The 16,485-nt window shown below is 36.7% G+C and overlaps 1 protein-coding gene and 1 long non-coding RNA gene across 2 annotated transcripts in view; one reads left to right on the plus strand and one right to left on the minus strand.

Moving 5' to 3' along the window:
* Positions 1-16,485, plus strand: part of LOC125236270 (tetratricopeptide repeat protein 28) — a 178,448-nt gene that overhangs the window by 75,941 nt on the left and 86,022 nt on the right.
* LOC125236271 lies at positions 12,552-16,332 on the minus strand. Its single transcript, XR_007178193.1, has 6 exons — positions 16,271-16,332; positions 15,870-15,972; positions 15,408-15,528; positions 15,088-15,158; positions 14,540-14,614; positions 12,552-12,877 (listed from the first exon to the last, which is right to left on the minus strand). It is a non-coding gene; the product is annotated as an uncharacterized LOC125236271 (long non-coding RNA).

Below are 16,485 nucleotides of genomic sequence, written 5' to 3' on the forward strand. Positions count from 1 at the left end.
AAAAAGACAGTGAACCTTTTTAACCCCCGACGCAAAAACGACGGGGTGTTATAAGTTTGACGTGTCTGTCTGTCTGTCCGTCTGTCTGTCTGTCTGTCTGTCTGTCTGTCTGTTTGTCTGTCTGTGTGTGTGTCTGTCTGTGGCATCGTAGCTCCTGAACGGATGAACCGATTTCGATTTAGTTTTTTTTATTTGAAAGCTGTGTTAGTCGGGAGTGTTCTTAGCCATGTTTCATGAAAATCGGTCCACTAGGTCGCGGTCGGGGGTTTTTTCAAAATTTTAATTTTGTGGTTAGGTTATTTATATTACAACTAATTGTTACCACATAAGTAATAAAACCTGATCATTCAGTCGAGGCAGAATGACTTTGATTATTTACTGTGACTATTTCTTTTTTGAATTCCTTTTGCGAAAGTTAGACTATCTGTCTCTCTGTTTATCCTGAAACTACATTAGGCAATGCAAACCTGCCTGGCTGAAATGTTGAAAAAAGAATAAAATAATGTGACTTAATCACGATCGACCTGTGAGTGACTTGAAATATGTGCACATCAGATAAGTTTATTTTAAGTTTCCATATTTTCGTTCCATTTCTCGACGTTTTAATATCAATGTAACTGTGTTTTCGAAATTCTTGCTACCTGCGGCGATCTGACACATTAGAACGCCACTCATACTGAACATAACTGCCTTTTACCTTTAATGAGCCGTTAACATATTTTATAGCTAAGTTATATCAACTATGTATATGCTAGAGAATATTAATTATACTAAAACTAGCCAGATACATCGTAAAGTAACAGTATGCTATCGCATTCTACGATTTAAGCTGGAAATTTCAATGTAGCAAAACTAAACACATTAATTTTACGACATTGTAAAAGTTGACATAAAGTTTTTGAATTATATATTCAATTTTAAATAGGAAATCCGACCACACTCAGCGTATTATCATTTGAAATCAAATCTAATTTGTGTTTTTGCATTTTAAATAGTGGTAAACATGCATAAATGTATGTTCAGGTTGAACAGGCGTCTTTCTTATTTACGATATAAACCGATTATCATTTTAATACTATCGTGCGTCATTCGAACACCCGCAGTCAAATAAGTAAATACATATATGCAACATTCATACATAAATAATTATAGTCTGTCATGTCGTATCCTACTATAAATGCGGCAAATCAAGAAAAAAATAGGCAAACAAAAAGTACAGTCTCATTGAGAATTTCGCGCCTAAGATATTATTTTGATTTAAACTTATTCTGTGGCAAGCTTGTATGTACCCCTAAATCCTTCAAAAATAGCCCACTTTACCAAGTGAAGGATTTACTATAAAAGAATACAACCAGTCACAAACACCAATAATATGACAAGAAATCCCAAACTCTTAAATACAATCCCAATAACCATTTCTATAGCGCGATGTAAAAATTGTGACACCTGGTACAGCGCCATCTCTCGTCATATTGTTAGATATCTTAGTGTGAAACTTATTCTACGGAATTACAGTACTCGACACTGACTACATTGAAAGCAGAAAACAACGTCTTAATTCGGCTCTGGCGTATACGGGATAATCTTGATCGCGATTTTGTTATTATAAACTTTGCGCCCGACCGATTACGCTCGGATACGCCAAGTAATAATGTAATTTTCGACCTTTTGCATTTGTTTGTTTTTATCGTAAGACTTGGTGATTTAAATAAGCAGGTGGATTTGGTTGAGAAGTATGAACACGCCTCAAATCCCAAAAGATAGTGTGTATTCTAATACTGGACTCTCGTAAAATAAATACCATCTGTATCACAAAGATTTAATCTTCTATCAAAATGCTTAATATGCCTATATTGCCATCGGAAGATCAGCGCTGGAAGTTGAGATGAGCATTTCGTGGCACTTCAAGTCTTGTTGTTATTATGTGTATTTTGTCTTACCTGTGTTCACGAATAAACGTTTATTCTATTCTATTCTATTCTATTCTATTCTATTCTATCCCAGCCAAAGACGTGGTCTATGATGGAGCAAACTCGTCCAGAAGGTGACTGTTCACCCTTGATTTGAAGATTGTTGGGTTATCTGAGCTAGGAAATTCAGACGCCGGCAAGGAATTCCACTCCTTGGCAGTACGCATATTACGAAAAGTACAAGTGACGGGGGAAACCCGTCGCCTAAAAGTCCGATGTAAAATCGTTCTCGTTAGAATTATTAAAGTCAATTGAACCAGCCATGTTGTAATTTCCGAACAATGACAAGAACATAGTATACCGCAGCGCTTTTAGTATGCTAAAACCTTAACGGTGTTGCCTGTTACTCTGTTGTAAAGTTCAAGTTGTCTACCCCGCCCCTAAAGGCGGGAGTACAAAGAAAAAACTTTTTAATCCGCAGTAATGTTCGCGGCCGGTTCAGACTGTTCTGAGAAAGGGCCTAATAACAATTAAATGAGAAAACCGATATTATTTAGCCTGTGCATGTGCAATTTTATTGTGCATAGAGTAAGTTAAGTTTGAAGTTTGTACCGACGACGTGATTGGAACAAATTAAGATACCTAATGTCACAGAATATATAATAGTACAAGTACAGAAGGCCCACTGCTTTGATGTTCACGAAATGCCGCCTTTTTAAATACCTACAAAATTCTAACAAAGAAACGAGCCGCACGTGCGCGGCGTCCGGTGATAGGGTTACCAATGGATTCAAACGAATTAATACTCACATAAAATGTTATACTATTATATTCAAGTCTTGGGTACTTTCTAGGTATATATACTATATTTATATATTTTTGTTAAAGTTCCAACATCACAAGCCTTATTAAACTTTTCTGTGGGACTTAATCAGTAGTAGATCTGTGTAAGAATGTCTTATGGTGTTTATTTTATTCAATATGTCTATTTAACTAAGTATTATTAGCCATTCCACACGCGCAGATTGCTTAAAAATACATCGCGACGTAAAGTAACAATAGAAAGAGCGAACGTGCATTCCGTGAGAATGCGCGCCACCCCTGAGTAGGCCGCGAACTCGCGGCCGCCCGGATGTACTTGTAGCGTGGCGATAGACTCGCGGAGTGAGCCGCCCCTGGTAATGTTAAAATTAAAAGGTATTATAAAGCTTGGTTTAACCACAGTATAATAAAGGGTACTATCGTACAGTATGGCCACTCCCGATCCTCGCTGAAAGTGCCGCCCACCTCTCTCGGGTACCTCACAGTTACCGCCTGTCAAAAATGCGAACAGTCGACCTATCATATTTCACTCATACAAGCATGTTACGCGTTCACCTACACGAGCTTAGAATGTGTGCTAAGAACGCGTCTCTTTCATATATTTGATCGCCCAGTATCCGAGATGTGGTTTAACTCATCGAAAATTAATGAATTAGGTAATTAATTAAAACGAGGAAGTATATGTCTGATAAACTCAAAAACTTCTGGACGAACTTTCATGCGGTTTTCATAAGATTTTCATAAATCAATCAAATGTATAATTTGCTAAGATTCTGTGTAAATTGATTGAACTGCCAAATAATAAATAAAATTTCATTATGTCATCTTATTATAGAACATGTATAACTAGTCGACCAATCAACCACTTGCAGTACCTAAGTACAGCATTCCTTTTAAAAAGCATGCACATTACAGCACACGTCGCCTGCGTAGCGGATCCAACTGTAACTAACATCATACTTGGCGAGCTGTCACTTTGACAGCAAAAACATCATGGCGGCTGATTGCTCGCGAAATTGATCGTCACGAACGCGTGCCCGTGTGCATTCCACTCGGTGGAGAAAGACGTATATGTTATGAAAAATTATAGGCTTAAAAGTCGTTTGAAGTTCTTGCGTCATTCCAGAGATGTTATTCCAAATAGGTACAACTCATCGCTGTAGGGTCATATACCTACAGGGTGGGCCTGTAACAAAAGCAAAAAATTAACTGTAGGCTATACTCATTAAACCGACCAACATTTGTTCAGCTAGTTTTAAAAATTATGAAGTCTATATTTTTTTAAATTTTCCATACAAAACAAATATTAGCTTCAATATACGCCATTATTGTTGTCATTGACGTTGTCTGTCACGCTTTAGTCCGTTTTCATATTATCCGATCCGATATCGGATGTCGGAAAGATTTCAACGTAAAAAATCCAAGATGGCGCCTGTAACGTATGGGATATCGGTCCTACATCCGATATCGGATCGGATAGTGTGAAAACGGACTTAGACTTAACAGAATTCGCAATACGTTACCTCTTAGGAAACTTTCAAGGAGCAAATCAAAATACAAGTTATTTTTAAAAGTCGCTGAACAAATGTTAGTCAGTATAAGAGTATAGCCTACATCAGTTTATATTTTGCTTTTGTTACACCCCCACTCGGTATAACTCAAAGTGGGACGACCAATATACCAAACTATTAACTAGATTGCCATATTTGTCCACTGGTCAAAGCATGCGTGTTCAGTGCACTCTAATTAGTAGTGTAAAACATGGAAAATATTTCGATTGACATGAAACATTTATAAAGTTATAAGTAATTGCTTCCAGTCAAATTTGTCCTACACCTTATTGTCTTTACATTTAGTACCCATCAATAGTCATTTGTTTTAAAAGGGGCCACAGTTTTTGTTTAACCGCCACGTGCCAATATTGATACCCGAGCAAGCAAAAGATTCCAATGAGTGTTTCTGTAAATTTGTTATTTATTTTCTAACTTAATTTTAATGTAATTTTGAAGATTCGAAAGAGGTTGTAAAATCCTACTTGAATAAACGATATCTTATCTTATCTTATCTTGAGCGTTGCGAGGGTTTCAAAGCACGAAGGTTTGCCATCGAGTGAAACACAAAATGTTTCACCACACCAACACGAACAAAATACTGACTATAAAACATCAAACTAAATCAAATCCATCGATTTATTCAATATGTATGATTCAAAATCATCATTTATAGGTAAGTCTTACCAGCCAGCTTAAGTATATTAAGTTAAAATTTGTATGAATTTACTTTGCACTCTTGTGGATAAAATGCAATTTTGCTATCTGTTTTCGAATATCAAAGTAAGTCATTACCAATTGGTGTGGTGAAAAGAATATACACCCTGTTTTTATTGAATTCCGTTAACGTTAAGGGAAGGTTTTTTAGATCAAATACAATTAATTTCTCTAAGAAACTAGCGTCTTAACTCTTACGCCATGTCTTGCGTGGGCGACGGTCGCGCGACCGTCGCCGTCGCCTCTCATACTTCCATATCGATAAGGTTTGATTTCGTATGCGTCGCATCGCCGTCGCGCGACCATCGCACGACCGTCGTCCACGCAAGCCACGGCGTTACGGTTATTCGGTTATTTAAAAAATAAAATAATTACTGAACACGTGTGTGATAGCCTTTACCACTTCCTAATGTTATTTGTTTTGACATGTGCCTTCAATCACTTGACGCTAACTTGAATATTATTCTTAAGGTTCTCTCACACTAATTAATTCATTTATTATGTATGAAAACGATGAATAAAGTGATAACGAACCTAACGACGTGTCGAATTTAACGGAAAACAAAAAAAACACGGTGTAGTCGTTCTTACACTGGTTTCTTAGACGATATACTCATTACGCAACGAGAATGTCTTCTCAGTAATGTGCGGCGAACAACTATGATGAATCAAATTCCATCGGGAGGTAATGATTCTATTGAGGATAGATTAGGCCGCGCTCCTGGCATTCTTTCGTGATGGCGTGACAGGTGCATCAAAGGAGCTTGTTTGGTAACAAATAACTTTGCTTCTGTGGGTAGTGTGATATAAATCTTTCACGGGATTGTTGCTGTGGTGCTACCGAATATTTAAAATTAAGTACCTACCTATTTACTTAAAAGATGGATATAAATAGAACTGAAAGGAATACTTAAGAAGGGTTATTCAGGCCCACGGTGTATAAGTCTTATTGTACGATATATATTTAAAAAAACCTTAAAAAATGCTTTAAATCTTGATCGTTTGGTAGGGTGCCCGCCCAGAAGGCTGGCATTGCCCCTCCGGTTGACACTAATACACAAGCAAAGTATTGGCTAGCCCTCTGGTTACACTGAGTCAAACATATCCATATTTGAACTTCTGATTAGCAGAAACGTCTGCAATCGATGCCACTAGGCTTAGAATAAATTTAAAAGTATTTAGCATGGTTAGCGCATCGTAACTGGTGAATTTCCAATATGACTTGGAACTCCGGTTGCCGTTTAAGAAGTTAACACTCTTACGGTAGATGTCGCTACGGGTCCCATTGACCTTAGTAGTGGAAAATTTCGCTGGCTTGGTTGAAGTCTTGGTGGCTCAGTTGGCAGAGCGCTGGAGTATCGATCCAGAGGCCGTGAGTTCAAGTCTCACCCAAGGCAGACATTTTCCACTTTTAAATTTATTATATCCATATTTGGTTGTAAGTTCTTGCTGAAAGACAATACAGCTTCAAAACTCAAGGCATCCCTTGTTATACCTCCAATGCCCAATATTACTGAGCATTTTCCCTAAGTTGTCCGTTTACCCCGGGGTCAAATCCCCGTCCAGGGACACCCGGGGTGAGAGGTCACTCACGAATTCGTAATTGTCCGGGAATGTCTGGAATCCACCGCTTTCGTGTGCCATTTCGCAGTGCAACCTGAACAAATGATATATACCGATGGACATTCTTCCCGGGGGCTTGGAGCCGACTTTTCAATTCGTCCGTGCTACATAATAAGTAGAGATGCCTCGTATTGTTGGTTTGGCCGAGAACCGGATAATTGGCCCTGGCCCCCCTTTCGGTCTAACATTTTTACATTTTTGAAACTACTTTGAAACTGCTGCTCGCAAACAAAACACAACGTTGCTCTGAATCAGTAGTTAAAAGTGTTAAAACAGTCAGTCTTGACACTACGATAAAAATAACATTATTGACAAATGGTACTTTTAGGTCTTTTACACAGTAAAATATCGCGCGAGAATTCGCTAGATTATATCGATGCTACTGTCGCGCCTATCATGTGCTAGCCCTGCAGGTGCAGGTGCAGTTGTAAAATATACAGTATTCGGCCGAATATCTAGTAAAATTCCGCCGAATATTCTTCAGTGGCCGAATCGGCCGAATACCAAATTTTTACCAAGTCATAGCATCTCTAATAATAAGTATGAGTCGTGATGGGACCCACGGCTCCAGGGCGCAGCGCAGCCAGATGCACGGAAGTCGTCCGCACGAAGTTTTTTATGCATAATGAGTGGCAATCTAAAAACAATTCGTTTTCAAGTAGTATTTAGCGGGACAAACATTAAAATAATTAGCTTGGCTTGACGGGCGGAACACCCGTGAGAGCTCAGGAAGGGAACCAGTTCATTTCTGTACATTTCATTTTTGAAGTGTATAAATCCACTGAGCTAGAGGAAATTTTGAATGTATGTAACTTTTTCTCTATGGAAAATTCCTTGAAGACTTTATTTTTGTCTGTTTATATATTTAAGATCTTTTTCATGGTCTTTACTTCTAGAAGGTAAACAACTAAAAGTAACTAAATAATTCAACTATTTCAACTAAAACATCCCTACACATTGTTTTTTTTTATCTGCATTAAACTTTCATGTTGTGTATTCTGTTCATGTTATTCACATAGCAAATTATGACTCTGCCACGTAATGTATGTAACATTTGATCTTGATAGATTCACGTCTCATATAAAGTACCGAATAAACACACGTCGGCTCACTTTTTGTGGTCTTTTAACAACCACTATATAAAACAAACGAAGCGAGATTTTCGTGCCTCCATTATTTTTTTAATTGACCCGTAACCGTGTCAAATCGGATCAAACGGAACGCACGGACATTGATTCCCATAAAACGCATGTCGTCTACGGCTTTTTGTTTAAAAACCTCAAAAATTACCCAAATCCGGTCCCGAACCAAATTATAACATGATTTGTCTCGCAACCCACACACACTAATTGTTTTATTTTATACCTCCACAGGTAAAAGACCGTAATTGTGCTAAGATTATAAAAAAATAGACAAAGGCGACCGACGACGCCATTTTTTTCGAACGGCCCTCCGATTTTAAGTCCGAAATGGATATCTTTCGTCTCTGTCTTGCTTACAGAATTTTAACTGAGCTGGCCAAAAAAGGGATAAGTTTAAAATATTGCGAGGCGACCTTCGGTAAAGGATTGGGTTACGGCCCATCGGAGATTAGCTGAATTATTTTATACCTACTCTGAAGTCACTTTCAAAGAATCTGCGAAATTAACACATTTTCAAAAATACTACATCAGTATTTGGTATATACCTATTTTGATTGAATAAACTTATGGCAGTTTTGGTATAGCAATGCTTGTTGGTAGTTGTAGCATAGTTAGTATATAATACAACCACAGAGAGAATTAGAAGCTTTTGCTGTACATATTTAGAACTCTGAGGTCTTTTACATATTATCATTTATCATTTGCGGAAGAACGTTTAAAATATGTATAGAACTGCATTTTAGAGATATTTCGTTTTAACAAATTATTCTAGTACTCATAACAGTATACTATAGAGAAGTCACAAAACCCACAACTCCCATTATTACATGTTGAATGCCTCAAACAGAAATTAAAAAAAAAGTGAAACGCTCGCCCCCATACTTGTTAACAATAACGCGAGGGTGAAGATAGCATTCATAAATATTCAAGTACTGTGCCCACACCTATTTAATTCCTTGGCTGTGCGAAAGACCATTTAACGATAAAGATTGATAAGAGATAAAGACAGATAATTTTTATTGTTGGCGCTAAGGCTTCCGTTCTCATAAATGTAATAAAATAGGGTCATAAATGATTTATCGCAACTCAATGGTGATACAAGTAGCGTAGATCTGAATAAATAAATTCATATTTAGAGTTAGGCCAAGAACTTGGCAACAATTCCAATAGTACTGACGTTTAAAATACCATTTGCACCGGCGATGTTAACCTGGAATACAAAACCAAGATTAAGCCTAGCTTTCCTAAAGATCTGGCGGGCAAGCACATTCGCGTGATAAAGCCTATATCATTCACGTGAATCACGTCAGTTCGTCCTTTTTGCATCATGTGTAAGTTATTTATCACACTGCTACGTCCTCTGATATAATTCACTGTTTTTTCAAGGTAAGAAGAAGATCAAAACTGTAAGGTTCTAAAAAAACAATCCATAACCACTGTAACAGAACAAGCGTCTATGACGAGGAAATTGACTCGTTATTACATATAAAACTTACGGCGAATCAACTTTTCCTTGACCAACTTTTTGGTGCATATTTCCTTTGGGATTTCATTGGATATTTTGACAAATAATATCTTTGAAGCTTTATCACATGTTTAGTCACGTCTTCACTCATAAAATTCACTATTATTTGATGCAAAACAGGTTGGAAAAACATATTTATCAACAAACTACGTTCACATGGATGGAATACTGACACTGACAGTTGTCAGCTGCGTAGCGTTCCGATATTATGTCTTGATTTCAATCACAGGTCATGAAAGTTGATAATGATTAGTAGTATACTTTCTGGATGTGTTTAATGTAGCATTTAGAAACAAAAATGATATTTTATTATGTATTTGATCTACAAATCTAATTAAAACCCTTTAACAAAAAAAAATATCTGCATACCTATACTAACCGCAATACATAACTCTTCGTCGCTTAACTAGGTATCAATAAAATTATTCCTATATCACTTTGGAACACGTGCAGTCATGCAGATGTTACTATTGAGAAGCAAAAACGTACGTGCTGAGATGTCTTGGACATTAATGCCTAAGGCGTACGACTTAGTAAACAAAACAGTTACGACCTTTTTCTTATAAGTGTAATTTAGCGGCTATCCATTGTTATTTGTCGCCAGTAGCTCTTTTGTCGCTCTTTTGTAGCCCTTTTGTAGCCCTTTTGTAGCTCTTTTGTAGCCCTTTTGTAGCCCTTTTGTCGCTCTTTTGTAGCCCTTTTGTAGCCCTTTTGTAGCTCTTTTGTAGCCCTTTTGTAGCCCTTTTGTAGCTCTTTTGTCGCTCTTTTGTAGCCCTTTTGTCGCTCTTTTGTCGCTCTTTTGTAGCCCTTTTGTCGCTCTTTTGTAGCTCTTTTGTCGCTCTTTTGTAGCCAGTCGCTCTTTTGTAGCCTTTTTGTCGCTCTTTTGTAGCCCTTTTGTAGCCCTTTTGTCGCTCTTTTGTAGCTCTTTTGTCGCTCATTTTTATCTATAAAAGGGTCGGAGCGAGCCGACGCGCGTCATTCTTACAATATCCACAAGACTAACAGTGTCTCTGGCTTTCGTGTGTTACTGGTGAGTGAAGTTGTTCTGCTATTATTTCTCTGTTTGTTTTTACTTGGAAATTATTCTAAGTGATTGTAAACTTTGAAATTGTGTCTCTGTTTGATTGTGCGGGGACAATATCGTCGTACAGTTGAACTTGGACCTATGGTGGAATTGCTTTACCGTCAGTTGTGGGGTTATTTTAGTGTTCTATTTATAGTGTAGTGTTACAATTAAATTAATGTGTATAGTGAAGTTTTCTGTGCTTTGTTTCATGAGTGCCGTCAAGCAATACAAAGACTGGGTCGATGTATGGCTGGTGCTTGGAGATAAGTCTGTGTTTGGTTTTGTAGGGAGTAATTCTTGCAAAACTAAGCGTAGATTATAGCATGTAAAGGAAACTTCATTCGTTTGTTTAGTTGGTCAGTAAAATAGAATTTAGTAATTTTCTATGGGGTTATTTTGTGAAAGTTATAAGCCAGATCATTGTTTGTGACAGACTGTTGTCCGGCTAGGCGCTTCTTCCCTTACGGTGTCAAATAAGAGGCGTTTAGGGGTCTTTTTGTTCCAAGTGGAGGGCTTGGACGCTTTTCTATACTTACAAAAGCGTATTTTCTCACCGGTCTCAAAGAGTCCAACTGTTAGATGGAAGTGAGGACTTTCACGATTGACGAAAGGCATTAGGAGTAATCCTTGCTCACTGAAGTCGGCAGTATTTGAGGCTGGGGTCCTATATATATTTATATTTATTTACTCGGTGTTCTGGTCCATGCTGGTGTTGGTCGCTGGGGATTTCGGTTGTGATCGATCCACATCTAAGTAAAGTTGATCGCAGCTGGGTCTCTCATGTGGCTGGTACTGGTGTGTCCTAGAATACTGGATATATACACGGATAGGGCGATCTACTCTCTGCTACCCTAGCCCGCGGGCAAGAGCAGAGGGGGGGATCAGAACACAAGCCTATAGGTTGCCTATCTCAGCTTCGCTGGCTGAACTGTACAGTTTATGGTAGGGATACACTTGTGCATATTTTGAACACAAGATCTATGGTAAGTGAGGGTCTGTGTTTCAGATATGTTAGAGTAGGGAAAACAATAGGATTAGGGTAGAGTCACACACTATTTCTATGAAAGTAGAGTTCTGTTATGATTGGTCTTAAATTATAATTGGTCAACGTGTATTGTGGAGAAATAATTTAACTACTACTACTTATATGGTTTAAATGGACTTTAAATGTGGTGTTTACTATCTTAAAATATGTGGTAAAACTGGTAATTTATAAAAACTCTTATTACTTAATTTATTTGAGTGAAATTAATAATTGTGGTAGCAATTTCTGATTCTTCATGTAGCATCGAGCCAGTGAGTGTTGCTAACTAGTTTTTCAAGGTAAATTCTATCAAGTTGGTTAGGGAAACAAACTATTCTTTGGAATAAAAAGCATAGGTTTGTTATAGGGCCCAGTGGCATGCGAGCGCCGTCCACTGATGACAAGTCAAAAGCTTCAAGGAGTTACTAGACTTATTTACTTCGTTCTCAGTGGTAGCAACTACTCGGAGCCTTGATGATACATTAGAAGGATCGAGAAGTTATGGTCTATTAGCAGTATTGGGGAAAAGGGGGGATTAGCTAGGGAAAAGAAACAAAACAAAATAAAAAAGGGGTTAGTTTGTAGATAGATAGCCCTTCAGGCTTACTTGCTTAGGATGCCCGATAATGTGGTTTGATTGGGCCTAAGGATTCCAGACGGTATCGCAAGTTCTCACCCCAAACCGGAATCGAAAATAGAGCGTAGCCGATGTTTTCTAAAATATTTTTTAATATTTATTTCATGTAAGTTTCACTCACTAACTTCTTTTCTAAAAATTTCTTCATTACGTCATTAATTTTCTCACTCATAACTTTCTAGGCCTAAATCTGGTAAAATACTCTTCTATAACACTATATTATTATGCTACATTAACCTTTATTCTTCTTTAAAATATAAATAAATAAAATTTTAAAAATTAGTCAAAAATACAGCTGATACTCATTAAAGGATCTGGGTTATTGCGGATCACATCGAAGGGTTCTACTTATTCACGCTAGACGATCACAAGGCCAAATTTACGGGGTATATTTAAAGGGGGGTTAGTTATACTAATGGTTAGTCAAGTAAGTAAGTAAATAAGTAAACTGAACGGGAGTTTAGTTACATTTGGTTCCGTGCCCAAGGGATCTAAGATGTGCTCTGTAGAACACATCTTGGATACCAAGGTTTACAAATAAATAATAGGAAGTAGCCGTTGCAAGGTTACTTTTGGTGCCAAGTAACCAGAATTTTAATAACCTTATTTTATTAGCCTTACCAGGCTACATTTGTTGTTGTGAAAACGAGTGGGTGTGCTGTATTTCTTGACTTATTTCATCTCTAAATAAAACTCATATACCTAATATTTTTATTCAATCGCTATTTCATAAAAACAAAAATAACTTTATCGTTAATAAACACGTCTGTAGTATTTTCTTCCATTGTTAATTCTTGCCGCGTTCCGAGCGAAGTCATGCATCAGTATAGAACCAATGATATTTTCGTTTTCCTTTGGTACCTGAAAAATAAAAAAAATAAAAATTAAAATAGCGTAGTAAACTTAGACAAAATCTATTTCTAGGAAATTAGCTCATAATCGTAGTGGTTGAACTAAATATCGTCCCCAATAGGCGATTCGGGTTGCATTGCTACGTAGCAATTGTTGGCATTGGCGCATCTTGACGTTCCCTTGCGCCTGTGTGTAGTACTATTATTTATTCTGTGTCTTAATGTATGTTTTATGGCTGTTGTATAGGCAGGGCAAGTACTGGAAATACTAGGTACTTATATAGAAAATACCCATGTATCTAAAATAATAGGAAGCGCGGAGCTGTAGCACTTTAGAAAAGTTTGCCACCTCGTGACCGGAATTGGAAACATAAGTGTGTACACAATGTACAATAGTAATAGAATTTCATGTTAAAACAAATAGTTCTCTATATGCCCAGTACATTTTCTTAGCAGGTTCTGCCATCTTCAGGGTTATTTTGAAAGCTAACATCACGTTTGCACTTCACACCGGAGATCGGATAGCTTCGATGCTGTTTTATATAGTCTATGGACACTCTGATGATATACATATTCCTAGCAGGCTTGTTATACAGAATTTCATTCATAGGCAGGATAACTACAGTCTAGATGTAAGGTTATTTTCCTAAAATAATCTAGGATACCTAAGCCCTAGATTTAAGACCTAGTAATACAAGAAGATAGGCTCTAGTCTAATGGCTATGGGGGCGCGATTATTCATTGTCGCGCTGAAGTACAATATAATATGGGGCGTCCCGCCATTTTTCTATGAATACTGAATAGCTACACGCATGTTATACTATGACAGTACATCCTTCGATGGATGGTTTGTTTGCATTTCAGTTGTAACTCTATAATCTAAAATTTGGCTCACAGGATTTCATACATCATACAATAATTTGGCATATTGTTTGTACGGTTTGTACCAAATATTGTCACTGTAGTGCAGCCATGAGAAGAACAGGTTTCTGTCTGTTAAGATATAGGTATTAATAATATTAGGACTAATTTAAGTTCATTAGCTTATAAGTTGTCATACATTTTCATACTACATCATTGGTAAACAGGCATACGTCCCTCTTGATGGTGAGAGGTCACCGTAGCCTATATCTGCCAATTATTTCAATAAATTAAATCCACTGTACGAATTTCAACTTTCTATACGTATATATTTTTACTGTAGTAATACAAATAAGTATGTATGTATAAACAAGATTTTCAATAGCTTCATATGACATGAGTTCGTTATCTCACGTGATAAGCTTTAGGCTAGTCTAATAAGTGTAAAACCATACAATCATTATGTTCGGTGTATGTACACAGCTTTTATACGGAACCCTAAACTGTCGCAATATTTCACAAGTCAGGAGTATGCCAACATACTGTACTTCATTACAACCATGTCAAACATATCCTACAAAATATTAGCATTACCAGCATCTGGGAGGTCGTACCTCGCCATACCCTAACTCCACTACTGCTTGATCATTGTCACAATTTCTTAAATAATTTCATGAAAATTGATTAAAATGTGTAATATTCCAGTTAAGTAAGCATAGATAATAAGCACTATTATCATTATAAAACCATATTTTACTGAGGTTCAGAAAAAGTATGTAGTATGTGGTACGCATTAAGTATGTAAACTTACCTAACATGACCGGGTCCAGTCTGATTGTCGGATTACTTTGTTACTGGTAGTGCAGATTAGTGAGTCCTCAGTACACTGAAAGGAAATAGTCAGACATTAGAAATTTTCATATATTATAGAGTAAGAAAAGGGTTTAGTTTTAGAGTTAGGTTCTGCCAAATAGGGTTCAATATTATTTCATTTATCTACTCACGGGGGCGCGTCGCTTAATTTTGGAACTAAGACACGGCCCTGAGAAATATTGTGTCAGAAAAAACAATGCATACAGCAAAATTAACAAAAAGGAAATTAAAAATAAAAAAAAGTTTGAGAACCCCTGCCTTGCAGTGCATATCTACACGAGTTAGGACATAAATGAGTTAGTAATAAGTTTGCTTAGCCAATAAAATGATGATGAGTCAGTTAAGTTTGATTTTTATCCGGTCGCTCATGCCTCGCCGTTTTGCTCTACGCTTCATTTCAATTTTCTAGATAAAATATTGATGCCATGAGCTGTTCACTTTTAAATTTAATAATTAGAACGTGTTATTATAATAAAACATAAGTACCTTTCATTTATATGAAGTCAGTAGATATATGGAAGACGGTCCAACCTGAAGCATGGCCTTTCGGGTAAAACCTGAAATTGTACATATTGAAAGATTAGTTAAAAAAAGGGTGTATGTATGTTTAAGGAATCTTATTTGTAAATATGTATCATTAAGATTGTTTATATTTATCTAGGCCATTCATGGTTAAGAAAAAAAAAAAGAAGAACAACCATATCCATGTTTCTATGTAAAATTTCCTGCCGAGTCGTTTTACTCACTAAGTAGAGTTAATTAAGTTAAAAAGTAGCTGTTTAGTGGCAATGATTTTTTGTACTTACTTGAGGATAGTGCTAAGACGGAGTACAGTCCATAAAGGACACACCGGAAAATTCCTCAGTCCACCTGCACATTGCCGACAGCTGGTTGATGTTCTTCAAGGATGGTTACCCATTTCATATACTGAAAATTAATACATACATTGTTTAAACTCAATGTAGCAGAAATAAAATCTATGCTAAGTCTGGATTTTTAGTCTACATAATTTTATTTAAGTATTAGACGTCAAGTTTTATCTTTGAAAAATACAAAATTAAAGTTTGGACAAGTTACAATGCCTATTTTTAAATGCCATGACATTCATTTGAGGTCCTACAAATATTATTTTCCATAGCCCATAAGCCAGCGCTTCAGAAAAATAATTGAGAAGTTTATATGTTGGTACGGAAACAATGTTACAATTTCCAAGAACAGTTAGGTAGCCTAGATCAAATAAATTAGTCGAACATATTTTTAATGCTTACCGTTTAACCAAGGTATGTTCAGTTTCTATAAATATTGTTTTCCATAAAATTTGTGGCAGATGTGTAGAAATATCGGGCATTGTAAATTCCAATTAGATGTTGACTGAAAAATCAAACAACCATATAAACCTCTTTGAAAGTAGCAAATATATTTTGACAGTTAGGACTATTTCACGTACATTTAGAATATTTAAGATCCTCTTAGGCAATGTGAAAGTCAGAAAGTACGAGTAACGTGGGGAAATTTATTATCATTAACTTATCTGACGACAGAACAATGAAATAAGCAACATTTCACCAATATATTCGGTCTAGTCGTTGTAGTTCGCAAGTATGTTCTGCTGGGTTTCGAAAACGACGACTAGTTTGAAAACACATCAAATAATAAAACAAAAGCTTACCTTTCATGCAAAACTGCTTTTGAAGTAGGCAATTAGTTCACTTTATCAATTGAGGCATAGCCCGATAAGACATCCTTTGCATGGGCTGTTTGCTCATTAGATCATGAGTATGAGCACTAAATTCTTCTATTATCTTGATGAGAAACACAACAAAACACATGTCCATTGCATTCACGTTTTTTTTCCAATAATGTCATGTCAATTTCGTAACCTCA

The sequence above is a fragment of the Leguminivora glycinivorella genome, chromosome 19, assembly GCF_023078275.1.
Source record: "Leguminivora glycinivorella isolate SPB_JAAS2020 chromosome 19, LegGlyc_1.1, whole genome shotgun sequence".
NCBI lineage: Eukaryota > Metazoa > Arthropoda > Insecta > Lepidoptera > Tortricidae > Leguminivora > Leguminivora glycinivorella.